This window comes from Bos indicus, chromosome 10 (genome assembly GCF_029378745.1).
Source record: "Bos indicus isolate NIAB-ARS_2022 breed Sahiwal x Tharparkar chromosome 10, NIAB-ARS_B.indTharparkar_mat_pri_1.0, whole genome shotgun sequence".
NCBI classification, from domain to species: domain Eukaryota; kingdom Metazoa; phylum Chordata; class Mammalia; order Artiodactyla; family Bovidae; genus Bos; species Bos indicus.
Window position 1 is genome coordinate 75,880,414 of NC_091769.1, and position 14,454 is coordinate 75,894,867.

The following is a 14,454-nucleotide window of genomic DNA, read 5'->3' on the forward strand; positions in this document are numbered from 1 at the left end:
CCAAGAAGAATGCTGGTGCTATTACTTGAGAGAGGTACCATAGAAGAAGGTGTGGGGGAAAACCAATGGTCTGGTGGCAGGATGGTCTACTGGGTCTTTTTTTAAGTTGAGGTACAGTTGATTTACAGTGTCGTGTTAATTTCAGGTATATAGCATAGTGGTTTATAGAGGGTGTATAGGAATTTTTATATAGAGTGTCTATGTTAATCCCAAATGCCTAATTTATTTGTCCCCCTTCCTCTTTGGCAACCATAAGTTTGTTTTCTATGTCTGTGAGTCTCTCTGTTTTGTAATAAACAAGCTCATTTGTATCTTTTAAAAAATATATTCTACATATAAATGATATTGTATGTTACTTGTCTTTGTCTGGCTTCATTTAGTATGATAATCTCATGTTGTTGCAAATGGCATTATTTCATTCTGTTTGCTGCTGCTACTGCTGCTAAGTCGCTTCAGTCGTGTCCAACTCTGTGCGACCCCATAGACAGCAGCTCACCAGGCTCTGCCGTCCCTGGGATTCTCCAGGCAAGAACACTGGAGTGGGTTGCCATTTCCTTCTCCAATGCGTGAAACTGAAAAGTGAAAGTGAAGCCACTCAGTCGTGTCGACTCTTAACGACCTCATGGACTGCAGCCTACCAGGCTCCTCCGTCCATGGGATTTTCTAGGCAAGAGTACTGGAGTGGGGTGCCATTGCCTTCTCCGTTATGGCTGACTAAAACTATATATATGTATATATACACACACCACATCTTCTTTATCCAGTCTGTCCTTATTTGTCTCTTATAGCAGTCTTTATTTTAAACACTGTTTAAATGCAGGGTCTTTGGGGCTCACAGATTAGTGAGCTGGCAGTTGGGAATTTAGTTCTGAAAGAAGGAAGCTAACATTTATTATGCACCTACCGTGTCTCAGGTTTATGCTGAGCATCTTTACAAATCATTATTGGAAGCAAATAGTATTTTTATTGATGAAGAAATAAAGGTCAAGAAGAGGCCTGATATTATAATGCTTAAACATTAACCGTAATTTCAAAGCATTTCTCACTTCTGTCATTTTCTTCAAAGTCGTTGGAGCTAGAGGAGGGCTGGGGCTAGAAAGATTGAGTGAATGGGTACTGAAGGCATTGAACTGTCCTCTGTGGCACTTTTCATCATTTCTGCATTCAGACTCTCATTACGTATTCTTTACCACAAGGAGAGAACAGCCCTCTAATTAGGTGGTTAGTATTTGTTACTCAAAGACTGTTGAGGGAGTTTCATAATTAACCATATTTCTCGAGTTCTAATATTCCTTTCCTTTTAGAACTGCTTGAAGGTTGAAGTCCTCCAGGACTGTTTTTTTCTCTTGCTTCTGATAAAATGGAAACATTTTGGTACGGGTGGGTTTTAACTTTATAAAATGAGCCTTGTTATATTGGGTTAGAGAGGATGAGCCAGGGCAGAGAGAATGATGCTCTTTTCCTTAATGTTGCCACCTTTAAAACGTCCTAAGGTCAAGATCATGAATGCAGATAAAAATTAAGACTGGGAAGACTTTGAGAATGTCTTAAAAACTTTATGACAAAAATCCAGCTACACACATACAGCACACACATATTAAAAAGCAAAAGTTCGCCTTCATGTTATTTTCACTTTCCATTTCTGTTGTCTCTGTCCCTAGAGATAATCACTGTGGACAGTTTTTTGTTTATCCTGTGTAAATGTTTATGAATACTTAGAACCTTGGCAGTAATTAGGCAAAATAACTAGATTTTAAGCTTTTTCCTTTTCACTCAGATATTTAGTATCAGAGTTTATATTGAAGTTTCATAAATACAGATTCTTCTTTTAGACTGTGTTCTGAGAGCCCTATAAACATCTAATGTAATTTACATTAAATGCTCTCAGATTACCTTTCAAATCAGTGACATACCTAGGATTAGAATTTAGAGAACTTGAGCTTCTCATTTGTTGCTAAACCAGTTCTGTTAGTTAATTTATTATACAAGTTTGCCAGTTAACTGCAACACTGGGCAAAAACATGTTTTATCTTATTTGAGAAGAAAGGACAGAGAACTGCAAATTTAAACTAACATAAGCTCATTATAGTCACTATATTAATCTCTTAATTACTTCATATTTTGAATGCTTAGACAATATGTGTTCTGATAAATTTCTCTAAAAACTCATGGACCAAGTTAGTATAGGTTGGTATCTCTTGGCTGTTAGGCTACCCACTCCAGTATTCTGGCCTGGAGAATTCTATGGACTGTCTAGTCCATGGGATTGCAAAGAGTCAGACACAACTGAGCAACTTTTCACTTCATTGGCTGTTAGGAATTTTAAGGACATGGAGTTCAGAACCTGCACATTTGTGTTCAAGCAAGAGTTGCCAGTAACTTGGTGTTCTCAGGAAAGGTGCTTATTGTCCCTGTTCCCCTAAATGGAGTAGATGGTGTCTATCTTGTGAGGATTAAAGAGATAGTACATGTAAAATGTTTGGCACAAATTAAGAACTAAATATTAGCTCTCCTTTCTACTGTTTTGTCATTATCAAATAGAGGGCCTACAATTTTGTTCACCCATGTAAGCTGAATTTACCTGTTCGTACTCTCAGGCTGTAACAAAGGAGACCTCATTACATTTCACTTTTTTTGCACTGTAGGTTGTTGGGGTATGGTTTTTAAGCAGATACAGATCTCAGTACCTCTCTTAGCTTCTTAGCTAAATAAGTTAGAAGAGTTTCAACCAAAGGACTGCATACAATTTTGTTTTGTCCCAGTGGTCCTACTTCTCAAGATTCTTCATTGGTCCCAGTTTTGGTTCTACTCAGGAGAATACTGTAAAATCCACAAGACACTTTCTCAAGAGTGTTCCAATTGTTCATCAATGGGGAGAAAACTACTTAGGTGTATTCCTTTTTGAGGATGTTTTATGTTATATGAGTTTTGGGGGCTGGGGACTGGTCAGGGATCTTTCCATGGGGAGGGCTTTGAGAGAAGGAAAAAATATTTCTGTAGAAATCTCAAAACGGTAGTCTGAAATTCCATGAAGAGAAAATTTAAGATTTTCATATTCTAAGTTACTGGAGTTAAGGGGTCAGAAGGATTATTTATGTTTCAGGAAGTTTTTCTTCACACAGAGGTATATAACTTCTAAATATTTTAACGATGTAGAAGATATACTGAAGAAAAAGTAACCTTAGAAATGGACAGAAGTAGGATTTTTTTTTTTAAGCGACAAATTTCTAATGGAGTCCCTGCACATAAGTAACAACAAAGATAATTTTATATACACAGAAAAGTACATTCCGTTCTTTCCCTGAGATGATGTAACCTCATATCAGATGTTAAAATTGTGCCCACAGAACTGAAAACTGTATCTTTAGATAAACTCAGAAACAAATAATTCTGGTTGTTTCTCTTCAGGTGAGAAACTTCTGTGTGTTTAGAAATGGACGCTAGTTTGCAAACTCTGTAGGGAGTCAGGAGGGAAGCCTGGGAGAAGGAATGATCTCACAGTTTGAGGTTCTAGTAGACACTTTACTGGTATTCACTGATCTGCTCTCCACAACCTCCTAAATCTACTTCAGAACTCAAATCCCTTTTTCAGCCTAAGTGTGTGTGTGTGCTCAGTCTGACTCTTGGCCACCCTAAGAACCGAAGACACTCTCTATTTCTCTAGTTGCTTGATTCAGTACCTTTTAAATAAATGAATACTTGTTGAAGAATGGCACTGCTGGCTGACACCCTAGAAAAAACAGCTTCCAAACCACACAACAGTTAATTTTTCCGTTTTTTGGTTTTTTTTTCTCCTCATTTACTTTCCCAGTAACCAGTCATAATGCTAAGATTTCATGGTTAGGTAAGACTGGGTGTCTAGTATTTTGTTAGAACTCTACCAAAGTAGTACTGGATAGTTCCTTGGAAGTAAAGAGTTCAACGGAAACAAACTCAAAAAGGACAGATAGGAGCTCTAATTTGGTGAAGATTTGAATTAAAAATATCTCTAGAACAATTTCCTTAAAATTCTGGTCTGAAAACCCTTTGTTGCTGTTGTTTAGTCACTAAGTTGTGTCTGACTTTTTTGAGACCTCATGGACTGTGTAGCCCGCCAGGTTCCTCTGTCCTTGGGATCTTCCAGGCAAGAATATTGGAGTGGGTTTCATGCTCCAGGGTATCTTCCTAACTCAGGGATTGAACCCGCCGCTCCTGCCACATCTCCTGCATTGCAGGCGGATTCCTTACCTAAAGCAATTAGAAGAAATGTCATTTACTCTTCAGGTCATAGTACTCACTAAACTAACTTTTATATACCAGAATCTGTGATCTACATGTTAAAATCTGCAGTGATTTACTGAGTGATTGAAGGATTTGCTAGTTTATTTGCTTTGTGCACCATGTAAGTCTTGGTAAATTAGTTAAAGTTAGATTGTAGAGTGTAGAGGGGAGCTCTTCTCTAAAACGAGTCTTGAGAGTATGAGAAATAATAGAGAAGTTGTAAGGGAGAAGGCAATGGCACCCCTCTCCAGTACTCTTGCCTGGAAAATCCCATGGGCGGAGCAGCCTGGGAGGCTGCAGTCCATGGGGTCATTAAGAGTCAGACACGACTGAGCGACTTCACTTTCACTTTTCACTTCCTTGCACTGGAGAAGGACATGGCAACCGGCTCCAGTGTTCTTGCCTGGAGAATCCCAGGGACGGGGGAGCCTGGTGGGCTGCCGTCTAAGGGGTTGCACAGAGTTGGACACGACTGACGCGACTTAGCAGCAGCAGCAGCAAGTTAAGAGCTGTACCTTTCCTAAGATACCAATTATGAGTTCAAATCCTGGGTTTATCTCAGACAGTTTTATGTTCTTGAATAAGACTCTGATGTTAATGGTCTTAGTTTCTCTGCCTCAAGAATATCATGATTATTTAAAATCACATATGTGTGTGTATGTGTGTTAGTTGCTCAGTGGTGTCTGACTCTTTGTGACCCCATGGATGGTAACCCGCCAGGCTCCTCTCTCTGTCTATGGAATTCTCCAGACAAGAATACTGGAGTGGGTAGCCATTTCCTTCTCCAGTAAAATAACCTATAAGCACAACTAAATACGAAGAATGTTTTGTCTTGGGTCAGTTAAACTGTCCCCACCCTTTTACTGATATTCATTGGTTTGCTCTCCTAAACCCCATTGGACAGCTCTCAAAGGTTTACCATCATCACAAAGGATGGTGAAAGAGAGAATGTCGTGGGATTCAAGTCCATTCCTAGGGTGACTTTAAAATGTGTGTGTGCTATCCATAGTGAGTTAGTATCTCATCTTATATCTGATTTATTTGTCACTTATACAGTGACACAGTGATGGGTTGTTACTAGAGTCCAGGGAGTTCAACACCCATCACGTTGACTTTAAATTTTAGACTGAATGATACCTGGATCTTCTTATTTCACAGAAGACAATCCAAGATTCAGGGATGGCAAGGTACAGTTGGCAACTGGCAGAACAAGGAGTAAAAATGCTGCCTTCAGATTCCTGGCTCTTGCTGGCATAGATATGTGTGTGTGTGTGTATTTAAAATATTTGTATTATCTATTATTTAAAACCTACAAAAAGGTATAAACCACCATACTATTAAGTACCTACGTGTTTTAGCATACTACATAAGAAATAAATTGTTGCTAACATGGTTGTGACCCCTTCCTCCTCAGAGGTAGCAGCTATCCTGAATTTGATGTTTATCAGTCTCATGCATTTCTTTACAGCTTTATTGTATTTGAATAGTAAGGGTGATTTTCAAAGTATTTAACAAACTGGAGTGTGTGGATATGGCCACTCATAATGGATGCTGGCAACAGATCCAGTCATGCCAAGGTCTACTGGCTGAATATCAGGCCCATCATGGACCCCCATAAGCAATGTTTTTAATACCATACATAGTACCATTTTGTATGCATTCTTCTACAAATTGCTCTTTTTCTTTCAGCTTTATATTTGTGAGCTGCATTTGTATTGATATGGGTAGCTGATTTATTCATTTTCAGTGTTTAATACCCTAATGTATGAATATGTCACAATTTATCCATTTTTGGATAGTTTTTTTTGTTTGTTTGTTTATGCCCTCGTACCTGTTCAGGTGTTTTGCTTCTTTTCCTTATTGATTTGTATATTACTTTTGAATTTTTTTGGTAAACTGCTCTTTAATAAACACATTCTTTAACATCTGTACTTAAGAAGTCACATAAAACCTATCATGGCTTTGTCTTTCCAATATTATTTCCAGCTATTACACATAGTTGTTCATATTTGAAAAGGATCTTTCAGTATTCCCTGATCAGGTCCACGTCAAGTACACCAAGGGCATTGCCTGTGACTGCAGACATGAACATGTTCCATTATTTAGAGTGTATTTGACATAGTCTTAACACTGATTGTGAAGATGGACTTAATTTCCCCATATTTCCATGGTCATGCTGGTGAAAGGGTTGACCTTATTGTAACTCTAAAGCATGGGAGGAAAGTCTTTATAGGAAATTATAAAGTTCTTTTTTTTTTCCTCTTTATTAAATCAAAAGCAGGAAAATGAAAGTTACGCTTGCTTCCTTAGTGAACCAGAGTGCCCCACAGGATATAAAAGAAGCTGTAAAGTAAATGGAAGGGCTGAGGCTATTGCTCAGGAAGTTCTTTCTGGAACTTTCTCTGTTTAAACTATGGGTTAGATAGCTAACAGGGACCTGATGTATATCACAGGGAACTCTGCTCAATACTCTGTAATAACCTAAATGGGAAAAGAATTTGAAAAAGAAAGAGGTGTGTGTGTGTGTGTGTGTGTGTGTGTGTATAAATAACTATCACTTTACTGTACACCTGAAACTAACACAACATTGCTAATCAACTACAATATAAAATAAAAATTGAAAAGCCCTATCTGGGTTGTTTGATTTTGGCTTCTTCCCCACCCCCTCCCTACCCCCTCCTCCGCCACCAGTGATCAGAAGCTAAAGAAGGGCATGTTAGGTTATTTGTTTCTTTTGTGGGCCAGTTTGTATCTGCTTTCTAGATGGTTATTGGTTTCAGGGATGTTAAACAGCAGGATCAGTACAGTTCAACTTTTCCGAGGCTTGAAAGGTATGATATTCCTGCTAGTTTTGCTCTCCTGGCTCACTTGCTTCCTTCTCTCCTTCCTTGTTTCTTTCTAATTACAAATGGCATTTGTTAGTTAACAATCCTTCAGAGCATCCAGTGGTTTGTTCCTTTTAATTTTTAACCATCTTTTTCTTATACAAAAGGACAAAAACATTTAAAATTACTTTTAGTACTGAGGCTTGCTTTATCCCGGAGCATCGCTTCCACCCCTCTCCCCCGTCCCCCAGCAGCCCCGCCCCACCCTCCACCACCTCCCTCCCACCCTCCCGGCTTTGTAGGTCTCTTTTGTTGTTGGGAGCTAACAAAGTGCTGTAACTTGCTGGATGGTGTGGATGGAGGATAGGCCCAGGGCTCCCGGAAGGAATTTCTGTAACCTGCCCGAGCTCCCTTCTCTTAAAAATTGCTGATTAACTAGACCCTTCTGTCCTGGGAATAGCCAAAACTTTAAAGTGAAGTGTTGTTCAAAAGAAACGTGTTTATTTTTAGAGGCAGAAAGTATTTTGAGCCCATTTGCCAGTAACTGTTTTTTAAAGAAACAAAACTGTGGACTTTAAGCCTAATCCCAAAGCGAAAATAAAACTCTTGCTGAAAGAATTAGCAATATATTAAACATTTTGAAAATAAGCTACATTTTTATTTTAGCTTTCTGTATTTTGATTGAAATTAATATTACTACCGTTGTTCTGTAATCTCCTTTTCTTTGCATGTTTTGCCATATACAGTTGATTTATTTACATAGAAGATAAAAAAATGTCAAAGGGGAAAAGTGTTTAAAGAAATTTCAGAGGACATGCATTTAAAATTAGCAGACAAGCCGAGTTCTCAGAGATAGTGTCGTCCAGATTTATTTTAACTTCATCATCACATGAATACAGAGAACCCCTTCAGTCTTTGGTTTTTAAAAAATCCTGGTTTCTTTTTGGAGGGTAGTTTTCACTTTATGAGTTTCGGTTTCTAGTAATGATGTAGCACACGACGTAGATAAAAGGGAAAGAGGGGGCCAGAAGCACCGACCTTCCCACAGGTCTTTGTGAGCAGAACCCCAAAACCTTTACAGAGGTAAAGGTCTATTTAAAGGTTCACAATAACAATGACCGCGTTTTAGGGCTGTCTTCCAACCCCATCACTTCCTTCTTCTAAGGGGAAGTTGAGCTTGGGGCGGAGGAGGTGCATTCAAGCTACAGCCAGCTTTTGTGGAATGACAGACCTTGATGGGATGTTACACCACGGGACTGGTGAAGTGAAGTCCTTTGATTGATTTAGACTAACAGAATAGAAAATAACAGTGGGTAAGTTAAATAGCAGGACTTGGAGAGGGGGAAAAAACCACACTTTTTTTTGAGGAGGGGGAAGCACATGCTTTTTTTTTTTTTTTTTAATCAAGGTATAGTTGATTTACAGTGTTATGTTAGTTTCAGGTGTACAAAACAATGATACATATGTATATATACACACATACACATTACATATATGTATGTGTGTGTGTGTGTGTGTATTCTTTGCAGATTCTTTCCCTTATAGGTTTTCACAAAATATTGAGTAGAGCTCCCTGTGCTATTGTTGGTCCTTGTTGGTTGTCTATTTTTAAATATAGTAATGTGTATATGTTAACCTGATAGTCCTCTTAATTTATCCCTCCCTGCTTCCCCTTTGGTAACCATAAATCTGTTTTCTATGTCTGAACCTCACATCTTAAGCAATAACAAATAAAACCTTCAGAATGTAAATATTTACAGTGGATTTTGTGTGTGTGTGTTTGGGCATGAATCTTTAAGCAGGTGTATTTGAGGGACTAGCAGTGTGTCACCAAGGTGATGCTTGGCTACTGAGGTAGAAGAGCTAGCCGATGGCCTCTCCAGGGTCTAGAGCCCTCAGACCATGCCAGAAGCCCCAGAATGGAAGAGGATCTCTGGCCAGAGTGCCTGTTGCAGGAGGTGTATCTTAGAAGGTCCCTCTGTGTAACACTGTTGTGCTCTAGGGGAATCTGCGGATCAGGATCATCCTGAGTGTCAAGCGAGTGTATTCTCCTCGGTTCTGTCTCATCACAACAAAGATTTGGAGTGATGGACATTAAAGCCCTTGGCACGTCACAGCTCTCGGGTCTTGGACAGACTGTGTTATAGCTCTTAGACAAATCAGTGTTACAGCTCCGTGTTACAGCTCTATTTTATTTAGAAAGTAGCAGGAGAATCCATCCTCGAGGCGTGAGGGCATGCCTACCCAAAGATGTGAAGGGAAGAGAGTGGGGAGCGCACCAGCGTGGGGGGGGGGGGGGGGGGGGCGGGGGGCTGGGGAGAGAGTGAGAGAGCCCTTGGGCTCCTCTTTTTATGTTTTTTCCTCACCCCCCGCCCCCGCCCCGGGCCTGCCCTATGTAAATTGGGCCAGCCAGGAGTGCTGTTTGTTCTACCTGAGGTCCTCACTCCAGTCCTTGGACCTTCCTTTGTTCTATTTTTGTGGGCTTTTCCCTTCCTTGTCTTTTAGCCACTGCCATTTTGGCTCCTGTTTCCTATTCTAAGTACCTAACACTGAGGATTTTGATTTAAAAACTGTGAAGCACCTGAAGGTCCTACATTTTTCTGAGCAGATCTCAAGAATTTGGTTTATCTAAAGTGTCTTGTTTTTTGAGTGCTCTTTCTTCCTTCTTTCCAGTGGGACTTCATAAGGGGTTTTGCACATAGGGGCCTGGACCTCCAAATTCTCCCAGTGCAGATACTTCTCAGGATACCCTGAGCTCCTAAGGACTTGAAGTAGATCAAGACCTGGCTTCATTCAAATTTCTGGGGGTGATTCCAGCAGCCTTAATGAAGTAGATGCCTCTTGGAGTCCCGAGGACCCTGTTGGGAACTTGATAACGTGAGTTCCTGATGGGACCCTGGATAATGAGAGTTCCCACAGCTGCCATGCTGTAGGTGCTCAAAATTTGGTTCCCCTTACTTGTATACTGATTCCCGGGCTTCAGGGAAATGCATCTCACTATCAGTTCAAATACAGTGTAGTCTTGCTTCCTAATTCCAGTGTGTGCTAGGGCTGTGGTTTATGACGGTACATGTTATGGATTTGGTGGCTGTGGATTGAGTTGGTTGCTTAAGCCTTATCTAATTGCAGTAGTGAATACCATTATAGTTTAATTATTTCTTAATTGAAAGAACAACAAAATACATCCCTTTTGACTGCTTGGTAATCATCCTATGATCAGAGAAACTAAGAGAACGACAACTGACTTGTTTAAGGCTTCCCAGTGAGTAAGTGAAAAAATAAGAGATCAGAACCACTGTCGCTAAGTGCCCAGTTTGTTACTTAGTCCAGCAAACCTGTGTTTGAGGATTAACATCTGCTAACAGCCAGAAATAGACCAGTTGAGATCAAAGTCAATTCTCATCATTGGCCACTGAAGACAAAAAGATGAGGGATACATCAGTTTGCTGGGTAATTGATTCTCCCTTAGGATAAGAGAAAGACAAAACCAAAATTGTCCATCATTGAAAATGGTACAGTAAATTATGTTTGGGTTTGGAGAACTTCCAGTCCTATAAATACATTATGGGAAGCCCTCAGGGAGAGAAAAAAAGCACACTATGGCTGTTTTCCTATGTAAAAATAGCAGGGCCATGCAACTTGAAGAAAAATAACTTAGAATGTTATTCAAAGTAGGAACTACGATTTGTGACCAAAACTTCACTTTTTAAGTTTATTATCACACACTGCCACAGATTGGTAAGTTGAGAAACAATAGGTCAAAAGTTTAGCAGGAAGGTTTTGGGAAATGATTTGTACAAACAAGAGGTTTCTGAGAGTTTCCCTTTTTTCCTGCGGGGAGGCAGTTGATTTGGTTACCTGCATTCATGTTTTGTCTTAGTAAAGGTTAAGGAAACCATGGAAATAGAAAGAAGAACCATCTCCATGCTTTAATGTTGTGATTGAAATAGAACTGCAGAATGCTTTGGGAGATCTGTACTGGTGCAAATTGTCATGGCTCTGAGTTTCTAGCCTGCGTTATGTATTCGCTTGCTCTAGTGTTCTGAGTTTACCTCCTTTTTCTTGGGTTTCCCTGACCATGCCAGTTTATGGCCATCTGTCTCAAGGTGTGGCATTCTGCATTTTACAGGCTGGGCCGTTTGACTTGGCACACATGGTCTTTAGGTAGTAAGTGGGTTTGTGAATGTGAAATGGCACATGTGGGAGCTTGAATGTGACTTTGCCCTGCGGGGCCAGCATGTCTAGATTTCATTGATCTGCCCTTGGTACATCTACATCATCTGATTGGGCCTGAAACCCCAGTAACAGGCCTGCTGTGGGGGCAGTGCACACCCTTACCTCTGGGTATAGGGCGGTGAGGTTGTGGGGACTGGTTGTTTGTCCAGAAAAGTTGGTTAATATATTTTATATTTAGGGCCATACAGGAATCAAGATAATGATTTGCTGACATCCATTCTTCCTAGATTTCAGGCATTTCATTGTCTGCTGCTGAAGCTTGCTTTCTTTGTTTTTTAAAGCAGCAATCAAAATTTAGGAATAACCTATCTGATCCAATCTATTAAATAATACGGTTTGCTTCATTCACTCAGTACATGTTTTTGGTTCTTTTAAATATATGAAAGACTCCAGATCCTTGAGGAATCTTCTTGTTACATTAGGGACAGAAGGAATTCATGGATGTGAAGATAATGATATGCAGATTGAGGTTGAACTCTTGCATTTTGGAATAATAAACCTAAGGAAAAAAGAAAGCCTTTTCTCTATAGTTAAGAGTCACAGAGCATGTAGGATTCTGTTACATCCAGGAAGAAGGGAAGTCCCTGACTTCAGGCTGGAGTGTTTGAGAGTCTTCCAAGACAACCTTTGGACCTTTGCTTGTATAGAAGTAAGAGAACTGGGGAGAGAATGACCTTCTCCTCCATCAAGGGAAGGAATGTACAGAGAAGTCTGTTCTCTACCTGAAAAGATGCTGAATAAAGAGTTGCATTGCCTCATGAACTAAGAAGAAATGGGAAAAACTGAGGTAGGGTTAATTTGTTTCAAAAATAAAAGATACTGAGAAGTCTCCCTTTAGGCAAGTTTTATAAGAAAGTTAATTTTAATATCATTTTCTTCTTGCAAGTATGTTTCCACATCACATAGAGAAAGGAGACCAACATGTTTAAAAATTAACTTCTGTAGTTGAGCGGCCACCAGCCCAAGTCAGCCCCAGTGAATGCTGGCTGTGGTACCCCTTGTGATCCAAGCCATAAATCTTGGGGGGTGGGGATCTGGCAGAGCCCACAAAGGATCTTCATCCCCTGAATCCTGACATTTACCATAAATAGTCTGTTGGCTTTCATTTCTTTCAAGAAAGGCTCTCCAGGGGGCTAGTGTATCCTGGAAAGGAAGCTGAGAAGGTGGAGAAGCCAATTAGACAGAGACTGTTAATTGTGTGCACAAAGAAAGGAGAGAGTGATAGTACATAACTCCAGGGAGAAACCAAAGGACTTGCAAAGTTCATCTAAGGAGGGCTGAGACAGAGGAGGCGGTTTCAACTTGTTCAGATAAATAAGCAAGCGTAGGCAGAAATATTTGTGCTTTCCCTTTAGTACTCCACAGATAACATACTTTACAAATACTGCAAGATTAAATTCTTCAGTTAGTCTGGAAAAGCACTGCAGGGGAATTCAACAAACTAGAAAAGATTACTGTGGGGATTCTTAGGTTTGTAGTACCAACCAGTGGTAGAAATCCTAGGGGCACTGTGAGGACTTAGGTTTATTAATACTATTATTGTTTTTATTAACCACAAATCACATTCTTAAGGGGATATTTTCTTTCATGCTATTTCTTATTTTATAGGTAATAACCTTCTAAATTTTATGTATTTTGTTTCACTTGGTGGAAGAGTTGTGGCAAAAGTTGATTTTAAGGATTTTTAAAGAAATTATATGAGTTACTTGTTTTCATTTAGAAGATGAGGGAGCAGTAATGTTAAAGGTTTTGAATGAGATTTCTGTAAGTATTATATCACTAACAACAATTTTCATTTTTGCACCTTACCTTTTTACTCTTTGTCCACATGAATATGTATTTATATGGTGATATTCCTGTTGAATCGAAACACTATATGCTGTTTATCTTAATATTTTCCTGTTTTCTATTTTCCATAGACTTTTAGGTGATTGGTTTTGTTTGATTAAAAACTTCCCACATCCCAGGTTGATGTATCAGATTTTGCAAAGCATTCCAATGTTACACATATATACATATATTCTGTGTGTGTATATATTTATTTCTAATTAATTACCTCTTAGGATAAATTCACAGGAGTGGGACTACTGAGCATGTTTATGCTTCAAGCTACATGAAGGAAAAGTGAAAGTGAAATTGTTAGTTGCTCAGTCATATCTGACTGTCTCTTTGTGACCCCTGGACTGTAGCCCACCAGGCTCCTCTTTCCGTGGAATTCTCCAGGCAAGAATACTGGAATGGGTTGCCGTTTCCTTCTCCTGGGGATCTTCTCTACCCGGGAATTGAACCCAAGTCTCCTGCATTGCAGGCAGACTCTTTACCATCTGAGCCACCAGAAGCCCTCAAGCCACACATATCACTCTATTAATTTCCCAAATGTATATATAGTATAGAGGTATATAAGTTTCTTTGTCTACTAGGGAAGGTGAACATTTTTGCATGTGTTTGTTTAGTATTTATATTTCCTCTTAGGTAAATTATCTGTTCCTATTTGTCAGAACTTGGTTTGTTTTTTAGAGGAAACTCTTGACATCTTCTGATTACCCATGAAGCTGTTCACATGGTTGTTTCTTGTCTTTAGTTACTTTGTACATTATGTAAAATGCTTGGTGCATAGTAAGCACTCTCTTTTACCATGAATTTGGTGGCACTAGTGGTAGAGAACCCGCCTGCCAATGCCAGAGATGTAAGAGATGCAGGTTCAATGCCTGGGTCGGGAAGATCACCTGGAGGGGAGGGCATGGCATCCCACTCCAGTATTCTTGCCTGGAAAATCCCATGGACAGAGGAGCCTGGCCGCCTACAGTCCATTGGGTCCTAAAGAGTTGGACATGACTGAAGCCATTTAGCACAGGTGTTTTTTACTGGTTAACTATGTTTCAGTTCTCCTTTATTTTTTAAAATTTAGGATCAATCATATGCTTCTTCACTAATTTTTCTCATAACAGAAAAGTTAGAAAGAAGAAACATTTTTTTTAAAAAAAACAATCCCCATTCATTATCATTTCTTTTATATAGCCGCCTTCTTCTTTTTTTTTTTTTAACTGACTTGAATGCAGTGAGTGATTGTGGCTTTGGATGGGCACTCTGACTGACTGTGGGCAGATATTCCTTGTGATCTTGTCCTTCCGAC

At 39.5% G+C, this 14,454-nt stretch overlaps 1 protein-coding gene across 9 annotated transcripts in view; it reads left to right on the forward strand.

The window, feature by feature from the left end:
- SYNE2 (spectrin repeat containing nuclear envelope protein 2) overlaps positions 1-14,454 on the forward strand; it is a 325,236-nt gene that overhangs the window by 11,354 nt on the left and 299,428 nt on the right. The window contains exon 1 of one of the 9 annotated variants that reach the window (XM_070796702.1): positions 7,482-8,398. The exons of the other annotated variants lie outside the window; for them this stretch is intronic. The gene's annotated coding sequence lies outside the window, so the exon portion shown is untranslated. Of the gene's footprint in view, positions 1-7,481; positions 8,399-14,454 lie in introns of those variants that run through there. 9 annotated transcript variants of the gene reach the window in all.